Genomic DNA, 14726 nt, shown 5'->3' on the forward strand with positions numbered 1-14726 from the left:
TTCCATGCTTATATGTATGCTTTTATGTGTTTTAATGTTGGATCTAGCCATAAAACTCCTCAAAACCGAGATATAACTTATGTTATATGATTTTAGCATGAAATGTATTTCTACATACAAAGTGTTTCAAGAAAGATAGCTAAATGGTTTAGTAACAATTTTCTTTAAGCTAAAAACACAAATTTTGGGCCAAAAAATGTGAAAAATACAAAATTAAGGGCCCAAATTGACATTTCACAGATTCTGATGGATGAAGTGTGCCAAAACAGTTTCCATAAAACTATTTCTGGAATTATACTCAATTAGAGGATTAAAAACATAAATTTCAAGCTTAATGGGCTAAAAATGAAAATTTCGGCCCAATGAGGCCCATTATGCGAATTTTTCTGTTTTGGAGGGCCAAAACTGTGATTTTCTGTAAAACAGTGGACCATAAGTGATCCAAGTCCTTTTCAAAGGTTAAAATGATTTTTAAATTTAAAAAGGACCAAAGTTGCAAAAATTTTACAATTTGGGCCAAAATTGTCAAAATTGCGAAAAGAAGGGTATTAACCGAGAAAACTGAAATTTCAGGGACTTAAGCTGTTTTCTATGAAAAATATGCTGGAAAATGTTTATTTCAATAATTTTTGGTGTTAAAATGTCAAGAAAATTGATTTAAGGACCAAACCGGAAAATATTTTAAATAAAGGGTTGAAAAAGTAAATTTTACAAACAAGAAGGGGCTGAAAACAGAAAATTTTCATGACTAATTCAATACATACAATTTGACCAAGTAATGGTACTACAACTATCGACAAAATACAATACACTACAACACCAAAAGTCGTTGTTAAACGAATTGGTTCGGTCTCGAACCAATAAAAATCCGAAACCACTAACACAACGATACTATGATACTACAATACTATGATTCATACAAATAACGATTCGGAATTCATTATACATGTGCACAGACGTCTACGCACTATCTTTGGGCCCCACAAGTGTAAAATCTTGTTCGTTGAGCCTAGCTAGCCCGACGACCTGATCTTAAGGCCCAAAGACTTCATCTTACGAAGTGTTGGGTTTTACCAATCCGACACGACGTAACCGGACTTTCAATGGTTGTAGACTACTGGTCCCCAAGGGTCCCCTAGTGTCGCTAGTAGAGTCTGCCTTTTTGCGAGGCGGGTCTGGGACCCCTCGTACCTTTTTATCCCCAACCGGCTAATGGAGTCGTCGAGGCCTTCGTGTCCTCCTTCTCTTCGGATGTGGGACTACAGGACGGTTGGATAACGTGATTAGTACGGACGACGCCTTCGGGATCGTTAGTATTGCTATAGACTAGTCGTTTGTAACGCGTGTTTGTAGCGGATAATCATGCTCAAAAATAATCCAATGTCGTATGGAATGATAACTTCATGCGTTGCAATGGTTTCAAGTAATTTCGTGGAATTCAAAGAATTAGGAAAACATCGGGTTTTCCTAGGGTTTTCAATACATACAATTTCAGAATACATACGATTTCAACAAACAATATTTTACAAGTATAGAAAACAAACAAGCATACTTATGGATCTTCACACCTTTTTGACTATACTATTTTCAGAAAATATCGGATTTTCTGGCGGTTTTCAAAAGACACGAAACGTTCTTTTTTTTAAATACAACTTATGAACTCACCAACATTTCATATGTTGACGTTTTTCAAAATACTTGTATTCTCAGGGAACCAGTGAATCAAAGGAAATCGTATTTCAGTGATGGCTTGCAGTTTATTTATGTACGAATCGAACAATTTATTGTGGAATGTAACGTTTAAACAATGTATTTCATGTAAACTCTACTGGTTGTACAATACTACTGCATGGTGACGAATGTTGTTATGTATCATATATATTCAATGTTATGGTATTCAATTGAGTCACGACAGCCCCCGGACGTTTCCGCCGTCTGGTTCAGGGGTGTGACACCTGAAGTGAGATTCAAGGCAGGACAGCCCTACATCAGATTACCGAAGTTGTCGCTGATGCGAGAATGCATACCCTCCGCACCATTCGTCTAGAAGATGCTCGCGAGAGATCAGAGAGAAACCATGAAACCCTACTGCAAGCACTAGCTGAATCACGAGCCAAAGTCATAGAACTCCGAGTACGCCAGAGGGTGTACGAAAGACACCTACTTGATGTGGAACGTCAACTGGTTGAACTGAGAGTTCACCAGAGGGATGACCGTCGCCAGTAGTAGACGCTTTACTTTATTTTCCTTATTAAAAGGAATCGTTTTTCTGTCTATGCCCGATGTGGCATTTTCTATGAAAATATCTTGTACTGTAAGTACTTTTGGTTAGGTCTTTATGTTTTCAAGACTATCTTCGCTGGATATGATGTAAGGCATGTACAAGGTCATTTTCCCGAATCTTTACGTCATGAATATCAAAGATATTGATAGCCGGCTAACTTCTGTGTCATTCTTTATTCAAGTGCTCTTATCATTCTTTCATTGGAGTCTATCTGAAACATTCTTTAGTCAAATCGAAGGACTATAGTAATTTAGCTCCGGAGACATTTCCATGTCTCTTTCAGTGGTTGGATCATGTTATTCGCCAACCTACGATACCTTGGCTTGAACGCCAAACTTCTTGAGACTGTTCTACGAACTCACTTCCATTCCGTACTAGGACTGCATCATAGGGATGTAGGTCAAACCTCCGTGAGCATACTTCTATTCTTTACATAAACAGTCGAACTAAGTCTAGGTTCAACCATGCTCGCTCACAAATTCATTTTCTTTCCATGAAACAGAATCATGTCTCCCAAGAAAAACGATCAACCCCTCAACCAAACACCAACTCTTCAGATTGATGCAGCTACCCTTCAAGCTGCAGTCTCGTCTACCGTGTCAGCTATTCTAACCCACTTTAATGCTAGCAACGCGAATGTTAGCGGGATTGTTAACAACAATTCCAATCCGAGTAACAATCAAACACCGCAACGAGCAGAAAACTACCATGGCACCCCGAGTTCCGAGACGAAGAGTAACAAACGGAAGTTTTGGGCTTGAAAGAAGGACAAATCGCTTAGAGGGACGAACAAGAAACAACCACCGGTAACGACCTTCACAGCTACAACATCTGTACCTCCTACTACCATCCCTTCGGATATACCAGTTGTCCCTAACCCAGCCCGACAATATGTTGTAAATCTCCCAAATTGCATCAAATGTAATTATCACCACCATGGACCTTGTCGAGAGATGCAGTGCTCAAACTGCAACAAAAAGGGGCACACCAAACGTTACTGCAAGAGCCTAACAAGACCGATCAACAATTCGCCCAACGCCGATGTGAACCAGACTTGCTATAGTTGTGGCAAGTTAGGGCACTACAAAAGGAACTGCCCGGAGGCAACAAAGGCTGACATAAACGGAATTATACTACCGACCACCGCCGCTAGAGCCAGCCAGGGTTGCTATCATTGTGGTGAGTTTGGGCACTATAAAAGAGATTGCCCGAAAATGGAAAGAACCCGCGTCCCCATAACTCCTAATAAACACTTCACTTCCACCACCAATGTGGGTGCTGTCCATATATGTCACCAATGCGGTGAAATTGGATACCTCAAGAAGGATTGCCCAATAGCGAAGAACTCGGGTGCAGATGGGAAGATCCTTAGGATCACAGCTGCAGGGGAACCTACTCCGGAACCCTCGTTAATGTAATTAAGGCGTTTCATTGTAACAGACTTATAAACTATCCAGAACTAGTGCAACTAGGGTCTTACCTTTTGCGAGATCCTGTCTTTTTAGGGATGCTCGTGCTACGTATACTTGTCTTTTGTAGTATATCTTATTCGTAGCAGTGGTCTTGTTGTAAGCCTAAAGTAGTGTAACTGTGTTGATGGTTGCACGGTTGTGTTTTGTTTGTACACGTCTTATGTTCAATCAAATGTCTCTAAGTTTCTGTATGATTCCGACATTATCATACAACTAGATTCAATTAGATCCTCACAAAAACAGCTTCATACGTACATCGCTTTCTTCTAGATCGCTTTTCCAGCGAAGCCGTCATATCAAAACACCGAAGTACTCATGCCAGGAGTACCTCTTAGTTATTTTTCCAAAGAAACCCCCGAAGTACCACTCGTGCAGTACGTCAAGTTCAATCCAAGGATTCATACAATTTATCTATCACTGAGGAATGTATGCATAAGAGTGATATATAATCAAGGTTCTACAGGCTTAGAATTGATGATTCCACTTTAACTTCTTTTTCCCCAATGGGATGTGAGCTTAAAGAAGAATCAGTTATTCGACTACCTTTTCAATCTTAATTATATATGACTCGTATACACGAAATGGTGATTGTGAACCAGGTATGAATTCTAATATGAACTTTAGGACGGAGAACTGCTCAATACTACGAGTAATCACATCATCATGTGAACAAACTTAGAACCAAGTACGACTCCTGTAAACCGATCGCCCTACAGTCTAAACACCTACGGAGATACAAGAACAGCCCGGACAACTTAACGAACTACACAAAATTAGAATTAGAAGACTAGGCTTCTCACCCTGGAGAACTCCGGTCTTATTCTTCCAAAGATCGACGGATTGCATTGTATGTACCTCGAATATCGAGGACTCCATCATGATTTTTCATTAGAAAGCATTATCTCTGCCTCGCATAGATGAAATGGTTGAGCAAACGCAAGGAAAGAATTACTTTCAGAAATGGATCCGAGATTTGAATATCACCAGTTCGAGTGTTAGGGAAGGATGTCCGAAACACTATCTTCCGAACTCGATGTAGACACTTCGAGTCCGTAGTGATACCTTTCGGATAGGACCAATACGCCCTTAGTTTTCACAAGCTAAATGAGTAGGGTACGTCTTTCTTACTTGGATCAGTTCGTCATTTGTCCCTGTAATGACTTACTTATCTACCTTCGTAGTAAGAAGAAACCCATGGAAACATTTCCTTCAGAGGAAGTTTTCGCGAAGTTCTCTAGGCACGAGTTTTGAAATTTAAGAGTTAAATTTCTATGACACACTATTAGTGATGTGGGAAACTTTGAGTACTCTTATAATTTGTCAAAACCGTTGAGAATTTGTCGAAACTAGAGACGCCGACAGACATTCGCCAAATTCTAGATCTAACAGACCTACTGTTATAGTTTATCCAGAACCCCTCACAAATCACAGGAAACTGTACGACCTTGACCCGGCAAGGAATGACCCTTGACTGGGAAGTTAAACAAGAAAAGGAAACCTTGGAGATTCCAAGTGAGAGACCAAGTTCTTTAGGAAGTCTCACTCTGGGAACGGCTTAATACGCTTCGTAAAGCGTGGAAAGCTAAATCCAAGATAGATAGGACCTCCGAGATTCTTGCCAGAATCGGTCCTGTATCTCGCAGACTAGATCTACTCCGCGAACTCAGTAGCGTACATACTACTCTTCACTTCTCGATCGTGAAACCGTACCTTTCCGTTAACACTTTTGTAAGTCCACTCGTCGAGATCCATACCTTCGTATTTGAACCGTAGTGACCCTCAACCGAGAGGTCAAGCGGACGAAGCATCACCACCGCCCATTAGTGCAGGTTCATTGGGATACCAACCGAGAACCCGATTTCACTTAGGAGTGCTAGAACCAATCGATTAGAAAGTTTCCTCCTCATGACTCGATCATTCGTACCTACTTCCTTGTCTGAATTCTAATTTCGGGACGAAATTCCCTTTAACGGGGGGATGATGTGACAACCCGAAAATTTCTAGCTTGCATTCTTCATTTCTTATCAATAATAGACTCATTTTGCTATCTTGTAGTACCATTTAGGGTCTATTGGAGCGTTCTAAACGTGTTATAATCAAGTTTGGAGTATGGAAATCGGTTAACTCAAAGTGTAGAATTTCAAAAAGAGGCCAAACACTCCAACACATGGAGTGTGGGGCCACACACTTGAGTGTGCGGCCACACACATGTGTTTGCAGCCTCACACCCTTCCCAACTGCACACTCCACTTATATATACCACACTTAGTCATTTTTGAACACTTCTTTCACTTCTTCAAGCATACAACTCGAAAATCCTCTCAAGTATCATCCGGAAAGGTAACATCATTCACCAAGAACACCATCTGGCCACACACATGGCAGCACACACCATCTGGCAGCACACATGGCCGCACACAGGGCCGCACACATGTGTTGGCAGCACACTAGGCCGCACACACACATATAGTGTGTATTTTGGCCATACACCCTCTTGTATAGCCTTATAGACCCTCATACAATCATATATGATTATAACACTTCATTATAAGTGTTTACTAGTCCCTAAGGTGGTCCCAATTCATTAATTAGTTGTTCATAACACTAATTATATTCATATATGTGTCAATATATGCTAATTAGGATTCGCGTGTGTACTCAAGTCACCACTTGATGCTTAGCAACTGATCCAACATTTTCATCAGAACCACTCACTACAGGTGAGTTCATACCCCTTAATCAATGTTTTAAACTGTTTTTAAATGTTTTATGGGGGGGGGTACAAGTAGACTTATGCTAATTATTATATCAATCACATGTGATTAATATGCAGCAGTCAAATGATTTACTACACATTAACCGTTTTACCAAATAGGTTCTTCAAATGATTTTTCTTAAATGTTTTATATGTTTCAAAATCCTCATTAAACTGTTCATTACACGCTGTATAATCCTTTTTCAAACAATTTTACTTCGATCTGTTTTTACTCCAAGTTGTTATCAAATCGTTTTACTTCAAACTGTTTTTACTTCAAACTGTTTTATAGATTGACATCAAGTCGATCTTTTCTTAAGATAATAATTATGTTCAAAGGTTTTACAAAACTTATTTATGCTTTTATATTATAAATTGCATGCCTCTATATGCATAGTTATATAAGAAATGTTTAAAATACTTAGGAAGGCTATCCACCCTATTTCCTTTTCGCGCTTGAGATGTGGTCTGGTGGGATATCGGGTACTCATCCGAAGGTCGTTTAAATATTAGTTATATAACATATATACATATATAGTCATAAAGGTCCTTCCAATTCATCCCATGCCCTTGGGTAGCAAGGGTATACATCCATGTCCATACGTACCAGTTAGATTTCTAGTAAACTACCATACATGTAGTTTAGGAAGATACTAGAACAATACTAGAACGCAACACCATACAATGAGTCAGTTCATTCATGAGTCTATACTTGCTAGATAGAGAGCATATACACTAGAGCTAGAACATTACAGTACATTACTATATTTGCTAGATAGAGAGCACGTACACTACAACTAGATTATTACAGTACATTACTATACTTGCTAGATAGAGGGAGAACACACATTACAACTAGCACACGTAGAACTTGTCCGTACATTACATATACATTACTACGTAGACATAATCATCATCCACTGTATCGGAGCATGCCTTAAATGTCATGGCCCGAGTTGTAGCCAGAATTCTCTTGTAGGGAAAGCGTGAGTTTGCGTATAGATCTATACTGGATTGACTATCCTACACCTTGCTGCTAGCTACAGCCGGACCTGTAGGTCTGCAGGTGCCAAACATTATTCCTTTTTACGACCATACTTATGTCGTTGTTACCAGTCAATAGCATGGTGCAATTAATCACATTATACCTTAATATAAATCCGGTTTAAGGTAGTTAGTACAGCAGTAGTTCTTACAACACTACACTACAGTACTACATAAATTTTCCCTTTACATGTATTTAGTGATCTTTTCACTGAAGCATCAAATGTAAAAACTATATTTTGTTAATGATACTTACACTTGGAAAATTACACACTTTTACAGGAAACGAACATTTAGAACAGTTAAGTCTTGGTAGAAGACTACCTTGAGAACAGTTAGGTCTTGGTAGAAGACACCATTATATAATAGTAGGAATCATAGGGATTTCTAGAGTTTTTCAAACGTTTACAGTTGTTTTACAAACATTTTTATACTTACAGTTCATATACACTTTCAATGCTTACAATTCATATACTTACAAATTTTTACGTACAAATTCATACATATAAATACTTACTTACAAATTCTTACATACAAATTTATACATACAAATACTTACTTACAAATTAAGACACTAAAATACTTATGATCTCACCAGCTTTATAGTTGATACTCGCTTTCAAAATATCTTGTATCCTCAGTTCATCTATAGATAGGTACCTATGCAAGGATTAGGGAAGATGGAGCTCGTTGAAGACTCATCTTTCATTTTGATTTATGCTTCAGTGTTTATCAAAATTTGATAGAACACAATTGTATAATAATTATATTATTAATGCAATGGATGATGTTGTTGCTTGTTTGCTAGTTTTCATTGTTGTGATACTGTACATGACGTCCTCCGCCCCAGAACGTTTCCGCTGTTCAATGGTTTTGGGGTGTGACACTAGTACCCATATTATACGCTCTCCATGTCAAGAGATTATGGGTACCAAACGCGACTTCAGCAAACCAGTTTCTAGGCCGTGTAATCCACAATAAGTTTAGATGATCATGTATACCCAATTTAACTATCACGTTTTGCGTAGAACATTGAATTAGTGATTCATTTGTATAATTAGATCCTGTAGTGTCCTCATGCTATAGCATCTTAGTATGTTCGTTCTGTTATAGTATCTTAGTATGTTTCTTTTTTAATCGTGTATTATATCTTCCTCCCTGTTTTTCTTTATAGTATGTTCTAGCATCTAATATGAAGTGAACCCCTAAACTATACCTACTATAGTTTACTTGAACTGTTATTGAAAAGACTCATTTATCTACTAAGTTATGATAGTACGTTAAAAACGGAGTTTTGTTAAACTATACAGTAACATAACTTAAAAAGAGTTTTTGAAATTTTTTGATCGGTTATAAAAGACATAAGAAATCTGTAGAAAGATGTTTATAACAAACATTTACAAAATTATCTTTTTGTTCAACTTGTATTCCCCCTAAAAATCACTTAAAACAATTTAAAAGATTCAATGCGAGGTATAAACGCACCTTATGTGGGTGATTGAAACGAATATGTGCGTAAGGATGAGAAGCTCCACGAATGAAGTCCCGATACTTAACGAGTGCTAAATGACATATAATGGCATATTTTCACTTAAATATAGCGTTTAGCGGTAACCAAAGGCAAGGAAACACCTCACAGAACTAGGAAACACTTGGAATGAAGTGTTGAATCACATGTGATTGATCAAGGGAGAGTTCACGGCCACCCATGGAGTTTACGGCCATGAGATTACGGCAAAGGGAGTTTACGGTCGTAAATGCATGGTCAATCATGCCAAAGTGTGTTTTAAGGTTCTACAACATCCATTAAAGGTTCAAGGTCAAAGGCTTGGACTTAGGAAGGGTTTCCGATCCAAATGGCACATTTATAAGGGTTTACGGCCATGAGAGATGGCTTGGCCGTAAACTCCTTTTGTTCTTGCATTTTTTATGGTTTTCAAGGCTCTAAACAGGTGTTTCAACTAGATAACAAGCTAAGGATAGAGTACTTACGATATAGGGGCTTGAGATGGTGATTAAGGTCCAAGAACACTAGTGTGTGTTCTTGGTTTTCTTGGTGTTTCTTGAAGATCTAAGACAAGATGATTTCCATGGATGAAATCATGTGATGATGCTAGATTAAGAGATATATCAATAAGTCAAAGGAAGAGCACTTACGATCTTGATGATCTTGGATGAAGAACTGGATGATACTTGAGAGAGATTTCAAGTGTTCTTGAGGTGAAAGCGAACTAGTGAATGAAAGTTAGAGGATATGAGCCTATAAGGAGGGAGTTTATGGCCCACCTTTAGTTTACGGCTGTAAACTCAAGTGTTGTGGCCGTGAACTCCTTTTGAGGAGGATTAAGGCTTGAATGTTGCTTAGTGGCTTTAGCAGGTACTTCTAAGACCTATTCCTTAAGTATACTAGGCTAAAACTCCTTAGAATGACCTTTAACAAGGCCAGAACTCATTACAAAAGAGTCTGACGCTCAGTTGAGTTGACTGACTGAGCTTTCAAAGCAAAAATTTCCAGGTCATCACATCATCCCCCCGTCAGATGGAATTTCATCCTGCAATTAGCTTTCTTAGCATTACTACTGGGGCTGTGCTCCTCTGATTTGAAGAATACCCACTCGTAGACCTGGAAAATTTTCCCTGGAGTTTACGATAGGACTCATACTTTGTCCAATTATCATTACCTCGTGTATACAAGTCGTATATAATTAGGATTAGTAAGACGGTCGGATGTGCGACTCTGCCCCAGGTCAACAACCAAACAAGGAACAGGAGATAGGGCCGAAGCACACATACTAAATCTGCATAATCATAATCATATACACCCTCACGTATACACTGAATAGTAATAGGTGGGTTGTATTCGTCCTTAGCCTCTGTGCTCGAACTTGGTCTGCTGGACGAGTGGTATTTCGTGACAATCTTTGGAACATACGACGACAATGCTTCGGAGGAAAAAGTACCCTTCGCACGAGTACTTTGGGGTTTAGAATACGAAAGATAAAACTGAGGTTTAGGTCGGACTGTCGATACGAATGACGAAGATTTCACGAACTTGACAGTCGACACGATAGAAACATATGAACTTAGTATGGAGAGGACCACGCCAACTCATGACGAATGATAGTAACGGACTCTTTACTGAACAAAGTTTTGGCCGATTTGAAAGAAACGTCTGTTATACGATGATGTACCCCTAGTGTGTTCAAAAATGTACTCCTAGTGTGTTCGAAAATGTACTCTCCGTAAATGTTCTAGTGCTTTATGTTTTCCCTTTGATGTTAACACTCGTACGTATTGTACCGCTATGTGCGAGTACATACAATGAAAGTGCTTTGATAACTAGTGTTGATACTTTATATCATGATCCTCCTAGGTACCACTACGATCGCCTGTTATATACAAGTTATGAATAATTAAAATGAATAAGACAGTCGACTGAGTAACTCTGCCTCAAATCCACAACCAAACAAGGAACAAGAATTAACACGATATCACTCACTCTAAATCTGCAACATCTTAGTCATGCACAACTCTGATGTATATGCTAAGCCATTATAGCTTTTCTAAACGAATCTTTTAGTACTCTTGAATATTGTGATCTATTTCAATATGTGAGTTATTATTATTACTTTTTAAGTGTTTTCCCCATGTTTTAATCTTATATAAATATAAATTAATTAATTTTTAAAGTAATTACTATTTCGAAAACTTACCAAAACTTCAAAAGCGGGGTTCCTCGTTGCGTCCTTATTTCTTGTGGTTAGATTCCTCTATTTCCTCCGTTACCTCCCTCTGTTGGGCAGTCTCTCTTGGCATGCCCCATTTCACCACATGCATGGCATACTTGTACTATCCCGACATCGGTGGTTGAAGTGATGTGTTGCGTCGGAGCTTCATAGAAACAAGCTCCTTCGTCTTTCCTCTTTGTTGGCCAATCCCCCATAATGTGTCCAGATTTGCTGCACTTGTAACATGCTTGGTTTACTTGGGGACTTGGTCGTGCCGACTTCAGGCAGAAACTGGCAAGGTGCCCTTTCTTGTTGCAGTTGGTACACTGCATAACTCGACAAGCACTGTGGTGGTGGTAAGTGCATTTGTCGCATATCGGGAGACTCCCAACATATTGTTTAACGGAGGTTGTAGTGGCAGATGAAGTGCCAGATGTTATGACTGGTGTTGTGACCGCATGGGTAGTCACGGGCTGTCGCCCTAGGTAAAACCTTGAGTCGACTTTTTATTTTTTCTATCCCAGTATTTTCGCTTCTTGTTCTTAGGCTCGTGGTTTGGGATGTCCTTGATAGTAGCCACTCACGGGTTCCCTTGATTACTATTGTGATGAGCAAAACTGGCTCCGCTTCCGCTAGCATTATTTGTAATGAACTGTGTCAAAACAGTTGTCACAGCAGCTGTGACCGCAGCCTGAAAAGTAGCATACTCTATTTGCAGAATTGGTGCTTCGACTGGTGGTCGATTCCCTCCTTGTGAAGACATGAATCTGCCGCATGGCGTAGAATGAACTCATGATTCTAAAGCAGTGGGTTTAAGTCGAAAGCTAAAAGACAAGGTCATCCTAGTTCTGAGTGTATTGGATCCTGACTTCTACAGGGTTCTAGAAACAATTCATAAAAGAGTCTATACTTAATAAACCTTATGAATTAGAAATGGCCATCCTCGAAGGAATATTTGTGACCTGAATAACTGTTACCAGTTGCCACTACTAGAAAAACAGCCTTTTACGACGCTCATTGCGCGTCGTAAAAGGCTCACACGACGCGCAAATGCGCGTCAAGGAAGGCCCTGTCATAAAGAAAGACGACGCGCATTTACGGCGCTCATTTACGACGCGCATTTACGACGCGCGTTTACGACACGCAATGCGTATCAAGGAAGGCCCTGTCATAAAGGAAGACGATACGCATTCACGTGTCGTAACCTTACGACGTGCGTGTTAATGACATGCAATGCGTATCAAGAAAGCCACTGTCAAGAAAGGCCATGTCATAAATGAAGATGACACACATTTTTGCGTATCATAATTTTAAATGTTTAAAAAAAATATTATTTATAGATTTTTCTAATTTTCAAATTAAATAATACATTAAAAATCTCATAATACAAAATAAAATACCATAAATAACAAAGATAATTCATTTCACTAATATGTCAAATACAAATAACTCTTCCAGTAGTGAGTAAATGTTATAAAAAAAAAATGAACTCATTTATATACAATTGCATTATCTAGCTTCCTATGTGCCAAGAACTCTCTGTACAAAATGTTATCTTTGGTATGCATGTCTAAATACCTACTAACTCCTCCTATTCAAAAGATAGCCACCAATTTTCTCAGCAAAGTGTTGAAAAGGTACCTGCAATACAAAATCATTAACAAACATAATATATTTTAATTTTTTATTGAAGTATATGAAAATTGAAGTAGTTAGTTTAGTTAGCTACCTCATTTTCCTGTTTGATATCATGTGTAAAGAATTGTTACATATACATCCTATACAGAGTAATAAAGTAGGAGGTTATTTCCTGTAGTTTACCCATAAAAGAAAGGAAAAAAAAAACTTACAGGTTCTGTAATATAGACACGTGCCAGGTCCTTCAAAAGGTGAATTGAGAGAAACAAATACGTTTGCAGCATTCATGAGATTAATACTTAACCTCCTTCCCATAATTATTCTTTGCATTTCATTGTACAATATGTTAATCAAATTTATATGTAAAAGGGTCATCAATTTGAACTCACGTTCCAACACCTTCTTTGAATAGATGACTATAATTTCTAGCGACAATTCAACTTATAAAAAGGAAAGAAAACAACAATCTAGCTTATAAAAGATTAATAAATAGAGGGCCTAAAATTGCTTAAAGCTCAACGCCAGTAATCGCTAATCAATAAGATAATACTTTGTTTTTTTAACTTCTCCAACCATTGGTGGTTGTTGAGTTGACCCGACATCTTGTTGGAAAAATCAGGGCTTCCTTCAACTTCTCTCACTTTGTCCATAAGAAGGGATGATGGGCTTACTTCCTTCAAATCAACATTCAGATTCTTAAACAAAACCTGAAAGGCCACAATAACAATAGTGAATATAGTATATTATCGGAATTGATGTTATAAACTTTTTGATTATGATGTGTGTAATATGATGTGTGTGCAGAAGAGTAGGGATCTTGCTGGGTACCATAGTTTTCAGCATAAGTAACCTGAACAAGAAGGGTTTGTCCGCTTGCAGCCCCCGTATGCATTGTACACATCCACCACACCATGTGTGGCTGCAACTGCAACTGGTTGTGCATACGAATCTTGACTGTTCACCATTGTCCTGCAACCTATATATATATATATATATATATATATATATATATATATATATATATATTACAACTGCAACTGGTAACACTGTAACTCCTAGGCACCAAGAAGGGTATTTTTGGAAATTGTAAAAGATCAAAAAGGGTATTTCAGGAAAGTGAAAAACCCAAAAGGGTATGTCTGGAAATTGAGATACCTGAACAAGCTCTTCATTTTCAGTAGCACAATTGGGTTTATCTTCATTTTCAATAGCACACTTGCAAAAATTTTAAACTTTTAAAACCCATCTTAGAAGGACTAAAGGTTAGAAAGGAGAAGTAATGAAGCTATGAGTTGAGAAAAGAGTAATCACAGCAAGGTCTCTAAAACAGACCTGCTGTTCAAAACGGATTTACTCCAAAATCTAAAACAGAAACATAGCTTTAACTAAATTTTATAGAAAACTATGATTGTTCAGGATTCCAGAACTATAAAGAACTCCTTCTAACTCCAAAGGATGAATTAAATATGAATTTTACAAAAAGGTGTATCACTTCTATCTCCAACAAGACAGTCAAGTGAGGTTGGCCAATTCTACCCAACTTGTGAGTAGAATTCGTCCATACCAAAATTCAGAGAAGTAAAGGACATACAAATGAAAGTCTTAGAATTGGAATTGAATGAAAAGAATTTCCCAAGCTCCGGATATAAAATTCACATTATGGACAATCACAACACTAGTAAAAGCTGGTGACTGCGCACTGATCTGGAGTCTGGATCAATTCTAACCAATTTATAATTGGAAATAACACCCCATCTGCTCCAGATCTTAAATTCATAATATCAGGAACATATAGAAACTTGGAA

The sequence above is a fragment of the Lactuca serriola genome, chromosome 6 (assembly GCF_051521515.1).
Source record: "Lactuca serriola cultivar US96UC23 chromosome 6, Lser_US96UC23_V15, whole genome shotgun sequence".
NCBI classification, from domain to species: domain Eukaryota; kingdom Viridiplantae; phylum Streptophyta; class Magnoliopsida; order Asterales; family Asteraceae; genus Lactuca; species Lactuca serriola.